The following is a 14,318-nucleotide window of genomic DNA, read 5'->3' as shown; positions in this document are numbered from 1 at the left end:
ACACTTATCTGCGCACCCCCTGCTTGTGCACTCTCCCGTGTACATTGGTGCCGTGCACCTACGTGCCCCATGCACATCCGTGCCCCTTGCACCTGTGCGTGTACTCATCGGTACACGTGCAACGCGACAGACATCGCAGGTTGCTGATATCCCAGTCCTGCTGGAGAATCCTGCACTGGTGGAGGATACCTTCCAAACCTTGTCAGGGGACAACCATGGGTCCCATCTTCCGGAGGGAAGTAATCACCACAGATGCCTCCAACCACGGCTGGGGCACAGTCTGGAACGGTGTGGGGTCTCGGGGAGTGTGGACAGGGTCTTGGGCCTCAGCTCACATCAATGTCCTGGAACTCAGGGCAGTAGTTCTTGCCCTACAGCACTTTATTTTGGTGGTCCGGAACAAACACATGCTGGTGCAGTCAAACAACACCATGGTGGTGGCATATATCAACCGCCAGGGCAGCCTGAGATCTCCGAGCCTTCACCGTATGGCGGTTCGGTTGTTACTGTGGTCGCAGCCCCGGCTGGCTTCTCTTCGAGCACACCGCTGATCTCCTCTCCAGAGGAGGTCCCCTGGCCTTGGAATAACGACTCCACCCCAGGGAGGTGGAACGCATCTGGGAGTGCTTCGGCAGAGCTGGCGTAGATCTCTTCACCTCGAGGGAGTCTACGTACCGCCCTCTTGGTTCTCGATGAGAGACCTCGACAGTCCCTTAGGAGTCGATGCCCTGGCCCCTAGTGGCTGGCTTGTCTCCTATATGCCTTCTCACCTATACCACTACTCCCTGCCTTCCTAGAGAAGGTCAGGGTAGAGAAAGCTACAGTGCTTCTGGTAGTTCCAAGGTGGCCCCGAAGGACCTGGTTTTCGATCCTAGTGCAACTCCTGCACGGCCAGCCGAGGCAGATCTCTCTGCAGGAGGATCTTTTCTCCCAGGCCCAGGGCAGATGCAGCTATGGGTCTGGCCCCTGAACGGGAATGCCAGTCAACTCTGGTGCTGTGCCCAGGGCCAGGACCCAGTTACTTGCCCCATGGTAGTTATCTTAAAGTTTCTCCAAAAACTATTAGATGACGGTAGGTCCCCTTCCACATTGAAGGTGTACCTGGCAGCCATATTTGCTTGTCACACGTGCATAGATGGGTTATCGCCTGGAAACCAAGACATCTAGCCTTCCCTCGTGGTGCCTTGATGTGGTGCTGGAAGACCTTACAAAAGCCTCATTTCAGCTACTCCACACTGTAGCTGAAGCTCATGTCCTTAAAGACTACGTTTTTGCTGGCTATTGGTTCAGCAAAACGTGTGTGTGAGCTGTATGTACTTTCAGTGCACCCTTCTTGCACTCACTTCACTGGAGACGGGTCTAGAGTCTCCATGCGGCCAAACATGAGTGTTTGTTTTATTCTGTCTATTGTTGTTTGTAATCACTAGACAGCTAAATACATTCCAGAGCTGTCGCCAGAGGCCAGCATAAACCTGGGACAGCACTTCACTTATCACTGTAAACTGTATTGTACCACAATCATTAATTCACACACTAAACGGACTTGTGCATGTGTTTTGTGTTTAATGTGGGGGATACAATAACGGGAGTTATTTCAGGACCAGCCCAGGGATTATAAATCGAAGTAGTACACGCCGCTGTATTACTTACCAGCATTATTAATTACTGTTTGTTTTGCGGTCAGGCACTAGACAAGGAATAAAAATAAATAAACCTTTTTCACCTGGATTACAGTTATCTGTCTGTTCTTTGATCACCTGCAGCTGCACACTATTAACTACTTTGTCACACCAACCCGCATCCTGTGACACGTTTATCCCTCCCACATAATGTGACGTGTTTATCCCACCCACATCTGCTTAGCTTATGTCCTTTATGATTGACAGGACCAGTGCCCATCCCTCTGCCGCCACGCGGCGCTCTCTGTTGTTTTAATATGCCTGTTTTTAAATAGGCTGTTCTGTGGGAGTGAGAGCTGTTAATATACTTTTTATTATTGAGTGGTTTACTTTGTTTTTTTAAGATGGTGTGAGTAGTGCTTGTGTTAATCGGGAGCCACGTTATCCTTAAAACATTTACAGTGAAAAGAGTATTACAAAAAGGGACGAAGCATGAACAAATTAAAACAATTATTGTAGGTAGGATTCAAACCCACGCTGACAAATTAGTCAAAGTGATCTTAAGTCCATCACCTTAACCACTCAAACATGACAGTACCTTAAAACATAAATAAAAAAAAGAAGCAGACATATTGTACTCTGGGGGTTGTTCTATTGGCCCCCTCCTATTTTAAGGTTATGGTTAAGACTGTGTAACACTGGGAATGTCTTGTTTTGAGATGGTCAAAGTGGAGAAATAGAAAACAATTAACTGAAAACAAATGTGTACCTTTACCTTTATCCCCCTCTGGTTTATTTTGAAGGTAGTGGTGATATATAAATGTGTTTCTTTTAAAGGGATTGCAGGTGTGTTTCTTTCTTTTTTTTTACTTTTAAAAAACTTTAACCTTACAGCTGCTTATCTGGCGATTTCGACATGCTGCACAGGCTAGTCACAATTTGTGCAGTACACACGGTGGTTTTTTCCATGACAAAAATGCTATTGCTTTCAGGGCCAAAATAATTCAGTGTAATTCATGTGTTAAAAGAGCACAACTGTTTCTTGGCCGTTTTGGCAATAAAACTTCACAATGGAAAAATGTTATACAGCTCTGTCTATTCAACGCATCTTGCATTGAGAAAGCTACACGTTTGGAATCGAAATTAAGGAAATGATTATTTAATAAAGTTCAGGTGCAGTCATCTTTTGGTAAGTTGCATTTTCAGAATCACATCATTATGTACAGTATTACAACACTGTATGTAAAAATATTGCCCTTAATCCACAAAACCAATGTAATACATCCTATGCAGCCTATATTTGACATTTTATTTGTAGTGTTCTGTGGAACACGGGCACTCGTTTATCCTGGAAAAAATTGAATGTAATATAATATATATTTGTATTTAGGCAAGAGGATTGCACAGCACTTCACGTGCAGGTAAAATGTAATAATATGCGAGCACGGGGAATTGCACTTTATTAATTCACATGCAGTTGTACCGAGACTCCAATTGAATGATTGATTAGCAATCAAGTCTCGGTACAGCTGCATAAAAGCAACATGTTTTCATTCACTCGAGGTTGTGTGCTCGGTGAGTGGAAACGGAGGTTATAATAATAATATTAATAATAATAGTGTTTTGTCTTTACAACCTTTTATTTTCTGTCTGTTTCATTATTAAACGCTGAGCGAAACCAATCGCTCAGCTTCACCAAACTCCACCGCTCTCTTGTTTATTTCCTGGTTTCTGTTTCTGGTCTGATGTCACCCACTGCAGCCGTCTTTGTGACACCCACACAGCACTACTTGTGGTCTGCTCTATTTGTATTGTGATTTAGACAGACACCGCCTGGTTTCAATAAGTGGTAAACTTAACACGCACTGAGACACTTAGGAAAGTTAGCACCATTAAGTAAATATGGTTTTTATATCAAGTCCCTCCCTCGCAGTATTAGGGGAGAGAATTTGAATACATTTCCATGGATTACCATTATTAATTGTATGTAAATGACTCGTACGCGGTATTTTTTTTCTCTTTATCTTTTTTACGTGCAAAGTCATTTGCCGCTGGTTAGTGAATATAGCATGCATACAGTAATGGGCTTACTACGTGGTGAGCTGGTTACTGCTGTTTAGTGCATGAGGCCCCTGGTGTCTAAAGCTATTGGTTGTTTCCATATTCACCATGCTTCCATATATTTGGCCTAGCTCAAGAAACTAATGGAGGACATTTTACAAGAATTAAGGCCAGAGCCTTCAATAAGAGAGAAACTACAACAAATTCAAGAAGAGACCAAAGCCTTGGTCAAGAAAATAACTCTCTACCATTGAAGTTTTACTCATCCCAGAGCTCCTTTATCATATTACGATGCTAGTGACTTTGAATACGGGGAATATTTTGATTCCTGCTAAAACACACTATGCAATGAAAGGACTGTTGTCTCTATAGAGTTTTTTTTCATCATCTAGAACAATTATAGACTTTTTATTATTGAATTATATACAGACTTTAAAAACTGTATAGAGTTCTATAGAGATTTTTTTGTTCGACAGAATTTTATTGAAAAGATCACGTGACGCGCTGTGACAGGGTCTTCCTCGAGTCACGCGTGGGTAGCCGCTGTTCAAGCATACAGAGAGACTGAGGTGGTGTTGACACGCCGGCACAGGCGCGCAGGATTTATTAACAACAAAAAGAAAGTGAAAGTAAAATAAAGGCGGTCATGTGACGTTACCAGCGATGGTAACGCACAGAGGACAAATACAGAAAACCGTACAAAAAGTGCAAAATAAAACACAATACCCCAAACTATAACTCAAAAGGTGCCGTGAAAACGGCAGGCCTTGCAGCAGCCCCGATCACAGCGATCGCCATGCTTTTATCTTGACGCTCTGTTGAGACACGCCCACCTGCCTGCTGGAACAGCTGATTGCTTTCAGCTGCTGCTCCACGCAGACCGGTAATCGTCCCCAGCGGAGCGCCACAGCAGCTAAACAATTAAATCAATTGTAACAATTAACACAAAAACATACAATAAACTAATTAAGTACCAAAACGTCACAAAATAAACCCATTCCCACATATAAACCACACCAACACTAATTTACCACTGTGCAGGGCAATCGCACTGCCACACGCGCATTGTGATATGGTTGCATGCTGTTGAGTTCTAGCCTTACATCTGCCATATTCTGATTAAATATTACGCAGCAGTGTCATTTTTTTTTTTTTTTCTCAACAACCCCTTTCAACTATGCCTTTCAGGAAGAAGGAGACGGCTTCTCCTCACGCTACTCCGGACGGAAAGTGCTTTTAAATCAACGTCTATTCAAGTGGAGCTGATGCCGGTGATTGAACGAGCCCTAGTGGCTCAGAGTGATACTATCCGTGGCATGATGTCACAAATGATGTCCGACGCTTTGGGCCTGTTAAATCAAGAAATTGACAGGCTCAAACTAAATTTCACGGCTCACACTCAAACCATGAAAAAAATTACAGCTCATGTAAATACACTGAAATCTGATCTGCGACAGACGAAAGGCGACGTCAACAACTGTCTGCAACTGGTTGATAAAGTGCAACACAAGTTGAATGACCTAGAAGACAGGTCACGCCACTGCAATAGATGACTGGTCAACCTACCCGAGGGTCAGGAAGGCGACAATCCTTTGCGTTAGCTCCAGAAAATGCTTCCTTGATGGATCCCCAGCCTCTCTACATCTCTTTCGGGTCCTATTGAGATAGACAGGGCCCATCGCATTTACAGTCGCATCGGCTAGGCCTCGCGTCCTGATTTTCAAACTTCTCCGCTACACTGACTGGCAGTACATACTACAGGGAGCTTGTAGCCTATGGGGGGGGGGGGGGGGGGGGGGATTGTTGAAGACCCTAGATATGTTTTTTTTTCTTTTCTGGCTATTCTCAAAAAATTGTATTTATCGTTGGTATTTTTATAGGATCAGAATGTCGTGTTTGTATGCTTTCTATTTTTAAACTTATTTCCTGTGGTTGTTCCTATACATCATGCATACATTATCTTGTGCATATTTTTCTGACACGTGAGCTTCCCTCTGATACTTAGGATTAATAACGTTAGGAAGATTAAACAGTTGTCCATCAAGTGCATCATTTGTCCTGCGGAAATTTACATCTGACCTTGGGTTGAATATTCAATCCATCTGTTAAAGACTTCACTTTTTTTCCTCTAGACATAAATCCTTCTCAAGGATCGACTTCATTTTAGTCAGCGACCCTCGTATATTATGGGATGCAGTAAAGGGTTTTACTAGAAGTAATTCTGCATTGTTTGCCTCTAATCTTAATAAATCCTGTTTGTAGAAAATTAAAGAGCTTGAATCCAAGATTGCCTAAACGCTTAAAAGCTCTTTTTCTGAAAATATTGCACTTGAATTAAAGATCACCTGGAAGGATCTGAATAGTTTGTTTATTCGGCGTGCACAGTTCTTTATTCATAGGGCCAGACAGAATTATTATTTTAATGGCAGCAGGCCGAGCCATCTTCTTGCCTTACAGCTTCGCAAAAATGAGAGCTTTGCTAACATTTCGTCTATTAAAAATGTGAGAAGTGATTCAATTTTTGACCCGGCTCTAATTCATTCTGAATTTCATTCCTTTTACTCTAAATTGTATAAATCTGATACCCAATACGATAGTGACAATTGTAAACAATTTCTTGAAAGCCTCCGGTTACCACGTTTCTCGGATCGCGAATCAGCAGCCCTGGGCTCTCCAATCTCTTTGTCTGAATTAAAAGATGCATTGCAAAGTATGAATAAGGGTAGAGCTCCTGGGTTTGATGGGATACCCCCTGAGTTTTTTCTCGCCTTCTGGAATCAGTTGGGACCCTTACTATTGGAGATGGTGCAGACAGCCTTAGAGATGGGCTCCTTCAACACAGCTATTATTTCATTATTACTGAAGAAAGATAAGGACCCTTCTCTCTGTGCTAGGTATCATTCCCTGTACTCGATCAATTCTGATGTTAAAGTGTATGCAAGGTGCTCGCACGTAGACCAGTAGGTTATATTAATTCACCATGACCAAACAGGATTTATTAGAACCTGATTGGCTACGGATAATGTTTGCCGTCTCCTGCATATTATCAATGCTGCCATGAATACCAAAACTTCATGTGCAGTTCTCTCTTTAGATGCTGAGAAGGCTTTCAACTGTGTAGAATGGGAATATCTCTGGTCTGTATTGGAGCATATGGGACTGGGGAGTGAGTTCATTAAAATTATTTAAATTCTTTATGCGAATCCCTCAGCGATGGTGCTCTCAGGTACCAAATGTTCCCCACAGTTTTCGATCTCTAGGGGCACTCGACAGGGGTGTCCTCTTTCTCCTCTCCTGTTTGCCATATCACTGGAACCCCTTGCACAGGCACTCCATCAATCTACTGATTTTGTTCCTATTAGCATTAAAAATGTGCAACATCGCATTTCGGAGCATATTGCATGGTGGGGCACAGTACGTAAGCACACGTATAACGTACCACCCGTTGTATATATATATATATATATATATATAATATATATATATATATATATATATATATATATATATATATTTGTTGCTTTTTTAGGTCTCTTAAGTAATGTGTAGTTGGCATGCAGACTACTTTGTGTTTTATATTTTTACAGCTGTATATTTATTTGCTTCACCCTGGCAATACATTGTGTTTTATTTAGTTATGTTTCTTTTCTTTGTGGTGATGAGGGATTGGGGTTATTTTATTAATATATGTTGTAGTGTCAGAGTGGGCCTGTAACAGGGGAGATCTGTGCTGATGGTCTGATGTATGCATGGTGCTGCAGGAAGAGGACAGTAACACAGAGAGGTGCGAAAAAGGATGTGTGGGCTTTCCCTCTCTCTGAGTGGCTGGGAGGCAGGCCTTGGTGGGATTGCTGGGACTATAAAATAATTCTCTGTTGTTTCTTCAGCTCTGCTCATCTAAGACAAGAAAAATGAACCAGCGGAAGCGCTGCTGTTGGTCCAAGCACTGCCGAAGAGGAAGGAGACCAAGACAAAAATACAGAACATTACAAAAATAATTTTATTTTAGAAATGAGGCGAAAACTTGGGCAGAACCCCTGAACTATGTCCTAGTTCAGGTTAAGGGAACAGGTGAGCATAGAACGGAGACCCGGGCCGTGCGGATAGAGAAGGTTGGAGTAACGCTGCTGAGTGTAGTACCTTTATTTTGTAGTTTTATTACTGTGTTTTATTTTCCCTTTTTTCTTTCACCTTTTGTTTGCATTATTCTTTTGAGCTCCTACGAGTGCGCCTGCATTGAACTCTTTACCAAAACTGGTATCCCTGTGGTCCTGTCTACCATTGCTGGTATTCACCATGGACAACAATGCCCTCTGCGGGCTAAAATAAATAATTGAAAAAAAATAAAATAAAAAAAATAAAACTAGGCACCTGTGTGGTGTTTTGCAAATACACTTTTCTGTCTTCCTTGTCAGAGAATACCCATACCCTTTCATGGGGTCATAATATCATTCTGTGTATGAAATTAACAGAATTGAAATATCAAAAGGGGATCTTAAGACATTCTTTGTGTCTACTCGGTTTCTAATCACAAACTCCCCCACTGACAAAGAATGCTTTTAGAAAGTGTTGTAAACTAACTGCTGGACAAGTGTTTTATCCTTTCTTATCTTTGAATGAATCATTTAGACGCCATCAGTATCTTTCAGAAGGCAAGCCAGACAGTTTTAAATATGCTTTGACACTTCAAACAGTGAACAGTACCCCTCATAAATTGAGCCGACAGGGGTCAAAGCCAAGAATCCAATTGAGAACAATGGGCTGTCTCAACGAGAACAACCAATGAGAAACACCCCACGGGGACTCGGGCACAACCCAAAATAACCAAACTAACCAATCACAGGGTGGAAGTCAGGAAAACAAAACCAGCCGCGCACCTTTCAGAAACACTTCAGTTTGCCCAATGAGAGAACTTCCCATACGAGCTTTCCATGCTTGCTCCCCATACAAGCTTCTCATGAGCTCCCCTCACTAGAAGTGTACCCCACAGAAGAAACAACGCTCCAGGCAAGAGAAAGAAGTGAGCTCCACCCACTAGAAGTGGCTTGGGGTTCAGAGGAACAAATTGGAAGCTAAATTGTTCTGAAGAAAGTTTCTGAATCATGGGAGCATAAGTACTTGAATTCACGGAAGGCAAGGAAGAACCAATATTCTGAAGAATGGCTAAAATCAGCTTTGAAGAGAGTTGTAGCTCTTTGCTCGGTGAGAGACTAAAGAGTAAACAGAAGCAAAGCCAGCAGCTGGTCCTAAGGTCATGTACGAGCTGTACAGAAGAATTGCAACAAGAACACTTCTACCGACTACATAATTCTTCAATTGCATTACCTGAACTGAGTTACGTCTGATCAACTGAGCAATTTCCAGTTGTAAAACTGTCGACAACAACTATAATGCTGCAAGACTTGGAGAGCAACAAGCTGATCTCCATTTGAAAATAACTATTTGTTTATTGCAAGCCTACACAACAATGCATACTTCAAGTAAAGTACCATCTTCTTTCATTGGAACTTCAGATCCAAAGAGCTGCAGTGTTCATCAACACAGATTCACTTTATACGGAAATCGATAAGTATTCAACATCTAATATTAAATACTGTATGACTTGAGAAAGTAACTGAAGCAAATGCTATCAAGTTAGTAGAAAAACTGTTCTAGGAACAGAATATAACATAGAATATAACATGCAGGACTCCCACAGCTAGACTCCCAGCTCTTTGGCAGAGAGGCTTTTCGATTGACTGGTGCACAAATAGGCTAGCTGTCTATTATACTAACCAGATGGATAAAAGCTATCTGCCTCTGACTTTGGTCAGCTTAAGTATGCTCCACCCTCACTTTGAAAGGGAACTGGTTAACAGCTGCTAAACTGCACTAAAGACACTACTTAAGCTATACAATAGCCTGGATAGCCTGGATTCCAAGTTACTGGGGTATCTTAAAAAATTAAATCGTGGATTTTGAAGCAAAAAAAGAAACACTAATAAACGAATAGACATAATAATACCTACTGTAGAGGTGAATGCTGTGGCTAAAACAAACAATGGTTGTGTGGCAAGAACAATGGGAAAACAGTGGAAAGGGATGATGTTATTCTAGAAATCACTCGAAATACAAACATATAGGAAAAGGGAAAAACAGGGAGGAAGAAACTAATATTAATAGACTAAGGTTAGGACATACAGCATTAAATCATCATTTATACAGGATTGGGAGCCACGAGAATGGGTTAGGTAGTAATTGTGGGGAACAACAAACAGTGCAATATTCAGGAAATGCAATACATATATTCAGCAAAGAAACATTAAAAATAGAAAGTTAAGGAAAATAAAAATTGAAGTAGCAACAGTAAATGATAATCTGAAGGCAGAAGGGAGAGACAAACAAATGGAAAAAGATAAATGTACATTCAAATTTATAAAAATCATTGGGAAATGGGAGAAAATATAAGAGAAGAACTACAATAGACACATATGTAGGAACAATTAAATAATTGATCATTTAATGTTTATCTGGATTGATTAGTTCTCATTAATAATATTTAATTAACATGTTGTAAAGAGCGAGGATTTATTATGAACACACATACACATGCTAGACACAAGGGAGGTTTAATCAATAGCAGTATTTTATTTTAAGTACACGCATATTAAACAGAAATCAGAAAGGTCAGAAAGTAAATCTCTTAGTCTCTAAGCACCACACACAAGTCAGAAACTCTCACTGCACTCATGCTGGCTAGAAGGCAATTGAAATATGACACCGCCTGTCTCCTCACACACAAAGCAGCCAATGCAGCAGCTCAAGCAAGCTGTGACTAGCTAGTAAATTGCTCACACACACACACACACACACACACACACACACACACACACACACACACACACACACACACACACACACACAAGCATAGCCTCAACTGAAACGATGGAGACCATCTTAGACTATATCACATTAAACTTATTAATGGTATATAGATTAAGGATATGACAAATTTACTTTTAAAGAAATTCTTCATAGAACAATATGAGGTAGATTACTTATAGTTCCCTTTCAATGGAATGACAACCAATGCCGAATGGGAAGAGCCCTCTCTGACGTTAATCACTAAGCATATATAAAAAAGCTGCCCTATCAGGGCCCTGCTGTGAGGAGGAAGTCCCTTCCACCTCCTGCTGAAGAGAGTCATCCTGACAGTAGCATATCTCCATTTTCTCTCTCACTTCACTGAGACAGGTCACAGATTGCCTCCAGCCTTCGTTGTCCGAATTTGGCTGACTTGCTGGTTTTTAACTGCAAATTTGATCTAACACATGGTAAGGATACATTTTCGAGTGTTTCTTGAGAGTGCTCTTGCCTTATTCTCACGTCAGTTTACTGATTAGAGCTGGTTTCGACCCCTCTTGGAGATTGGCAAGAGGCCATTACTCTCTGTTCCACTGCCTTGTGTAGTTTTTCCACCATGTTTTGAGCTGTTCTGGTGCAGTAGGGTGACCCCTGGGGCTCGCACCATCATCCTCTATACAGATTTACTCGGCCTCAGTGACCTCAAAAAAAAAAAAAACAGCTTGGGTCTTCGCACCACTCTCAAGCCTCAGGCTCTCCTAGTGTTGACGCCGATTGACTCGGCTACATCAGCTTGGCATTGACCACGCTTATCTTATTATTCAGAACAGGCTTGGAACAATCTTCGAGCGCCTACCCCAGCTCCAATTGACACGCCACTAGTGAGAACATGAGAACATCTTTGCGCCGACTATAGCTCGGCTCCGACCGCTCTCCCTATCGGCACCGACCTCGGCAATGATTAACTCGGCACCAACAGTGCTCTCCTCGGCACCAATCTCGACACAGAGTGACTCGGAATCGACTGCTCGGCACCGACCGCTCTCTCCCTCGGCACTGACCTTGGTGCCGATTAACTTGGCACTGACTACTCGGCACCGACAGTGCTTTCTCGGCGCCAATGCCATTACACTCGGCACCAATTGCCAGTCCAGCTCCGACTGCGCCCCGCGCCATGTCAATGTGCTCCACTGGGTCCTCTGCTGGGTTCCACCAGTGCGACCAATGCGCGGTGAAGCTGCCTGGGCTGGATGAGTACTCGTCCTGTGCCAGACGCTTGGGGCCAAAGTACTGGCAGGTGAGTTGGACTGCTCCCCATGCAGGAAGTTCTCCAAAAGAGCTAATTGCAGGAGAGGAGCCCTCTCCTCAACGGAGTCTCCCCGGGCCAAGGGAGAATGGGATCTGTGGTCCAGGGCCCTTCACAAAGGTCCCCTATGACTCCCCTCCCCACCACGGTGACCAGGGAACTCCTGCACACACCTGGATCACCCTCCCCTTCTCCAGTGCAGAGGTGTTCCCTGTTGGAGTTGCCTCAGAGATGCCCAAGCTCAGCTGAGCGGATTTTTCAGGAGCTGACAGAGGATGTGAGGGCTCAGCAGACAATGCTGGAGACCCTGCTTAAATCTCAGGGTAGACTTCCCCCTACCACTGGGCAGCCCAACTTCCCCAGTCTTGTTCCCCATCCCCAGCACCTAGACCTCCAAGCCCAGATGAGGTATCCTTTACAGCTTCAAGATCAGACATGTCTGACACATCCAGGTCAATTGGGCAGGTCACAGCGGGGGGCTTGTTACCACCCCTGCCGCATGTATTGCAGAGGGAAGAGTTCCAGGCCTTATGCAGCGTGCAGCTGCAGCCACGGACGTTCCCTGACCGGCAGGAGTGAAGGGGAACCACTTTCTGAAACAGAATGGGCACCCACAACAGACCCTCCCCTTGTGCCTCATCCTGGAGCAACCCAACCTCCTCTCCGTCAGCCTCCAGAACAGCAAAATCCCTGCTTCACACTGCAGGAGCCCAAGAAGCGGGCCTAGGCACATTCCCCACCATTGGGGACACGGTCACGGTATTGGTGCAAGGATCCACCTTCATCAGAGGGGACAAAGAACCGACCTGCCCGTCCAAGCCTTGCAGAACAATGGATGCTGTGCTCAAAAAGGCATATGCATTGGCAACGCTGTCAGTGCAAGCAGTGAAAGCTATGGCGATACTGGTGCTCTACCAGACCCAGTTAGCGGAGAGGCTGCAGGAAAGGGCGACAGAAGCAGACACAGGGGAGCTTTAGGTGGTAGCAAAGGTGATGACTGACCTAATAGGGGAGTTGGGTAAGGAATCAGGAAGGTCTCTAGTGGTGCTGGTGGCCGTTCACTGGTATTTATGGATAACACATATGGCTAACTGTGACCGAAAGACAATGAGTTCTGGTGATAAATCTCCCTCCCGACCTGTGAGGGCGCTAAAGAAAGGGAGGAGAAGTATCTGGAAGGGCTGGTCTGACAGTTCGTTTCCGGGGCCGGGAAGTTGGTCAGCCTGGAAAGAAGTGAGACTCTGTTGTAAGACCATATTGACCTGAAAGGTAAAAGAGGGGCAGCTGCAACCATTTACCAAGATGTCATGCGGGATTGCATATAGGGGCCAGGGTAACGCTGTTCTTTTTCTTCGTCTGCACTCACCCAGGACTGGTGACCGTGTGTTCATTTTCTGTTCGGGACTGTACCCTGTTTTGTTATCCCTGTGCTTTATACATGGTTGTGTATTGCCGGGGAATTTATTATTTAAACTGTCACCAGACCTGGAATATAAATAAAAGCACTTTTCAAAGGATCACAATTGTCTTCCTTTCACTCCTTCACCACAAACCGCAACACCTGTTCCCCCCTCACCAGCCACTTTGCCACACTAACACATACATTTATGGCTAAGCCAAGGTCATGGAGACCAAGAAGGTGGTGTTACTGGATGCCCCCATTACACTGGGCCAGACATTTGGGTGACCATTGATGTAAGCCTTAAGAGTCCCACAAATCCACAAAGGTCACTTCCAAATTTTCACACCTTCCGGCTTACTGTTAGCGCCGAAGGTAGAATTCACAGCCTGCAGGGGCACATGGGCCTGAACGCCGCCCTCCACCCCAGAAAAGACAAGCAGGTAGAGGAAGAGCCGGCGACAAGGGACCACCGCTGGCCAGGGGTAACCGGTTCTTCGGCTGGAGACCGAGGCCTGGCTTAAGAAAGACCCGCCCCCCTCCCAAGCCCAAGGGAGACTGCCCATGAGGGCCCCGGCTGCCACCAACCCCTCTCACAACCGGACTGACCCGAAGACACGACACATGGTAAGGCTGCACCCAGGACTCCATGCCTAAGGGCATGCCGCCTGCAACACCCTAGAGCCCAGAGAGGGTCTTGCTCGGTTTGCAACATCAAGGCGGTAAAAACTCACAAATGTCTCACTACCTGTCCATGTAGCAGCATTGGACAGCTCATCCAAGGAGGTGCCATGAAGGAAAGGCTATGAAGTTGCCTGGCGCCATGGGCCGTAATGTCCCCCGACAAGGGGGAGTCTGTCTGTTCATACTCCAAGCATATAGCATCTGCCAGTCAGTGCGCTAGACATTGCTTCGATAGGGCCTGACCTCTAGAGCGGGATCCATAGCAGACAAACAGCTGGTTGGACTGTCTCCAGGATGCAGTCCTATCCAGGTAACAGTGCAGAGCCTGGACAAGGCAAAATGTGTGCTGTCTACGGTCCTCCTCTGACTCGTGCGGGGGAGGTCTGAAAGTTTCCAAAACCACTGG

The sequence above is a fragment of the Polyodon spathula genome, chromosome 4 (genome assembly GCF_017654505.1).
Source record: "Polyodon spathula isolate WHYD16114869_AA chromosome 4, ASM1765450v1, whole genome shotgun sequence".
Lineage (NCBI taxonomy): Eukaryota > Metazoa > Chordata > Actinopteri > Acipenseriformes > Polyodontidae > Polyodon > Polyodon spathula.
This window is presented reverse-complemented; position numbering follows the sequence as displayed.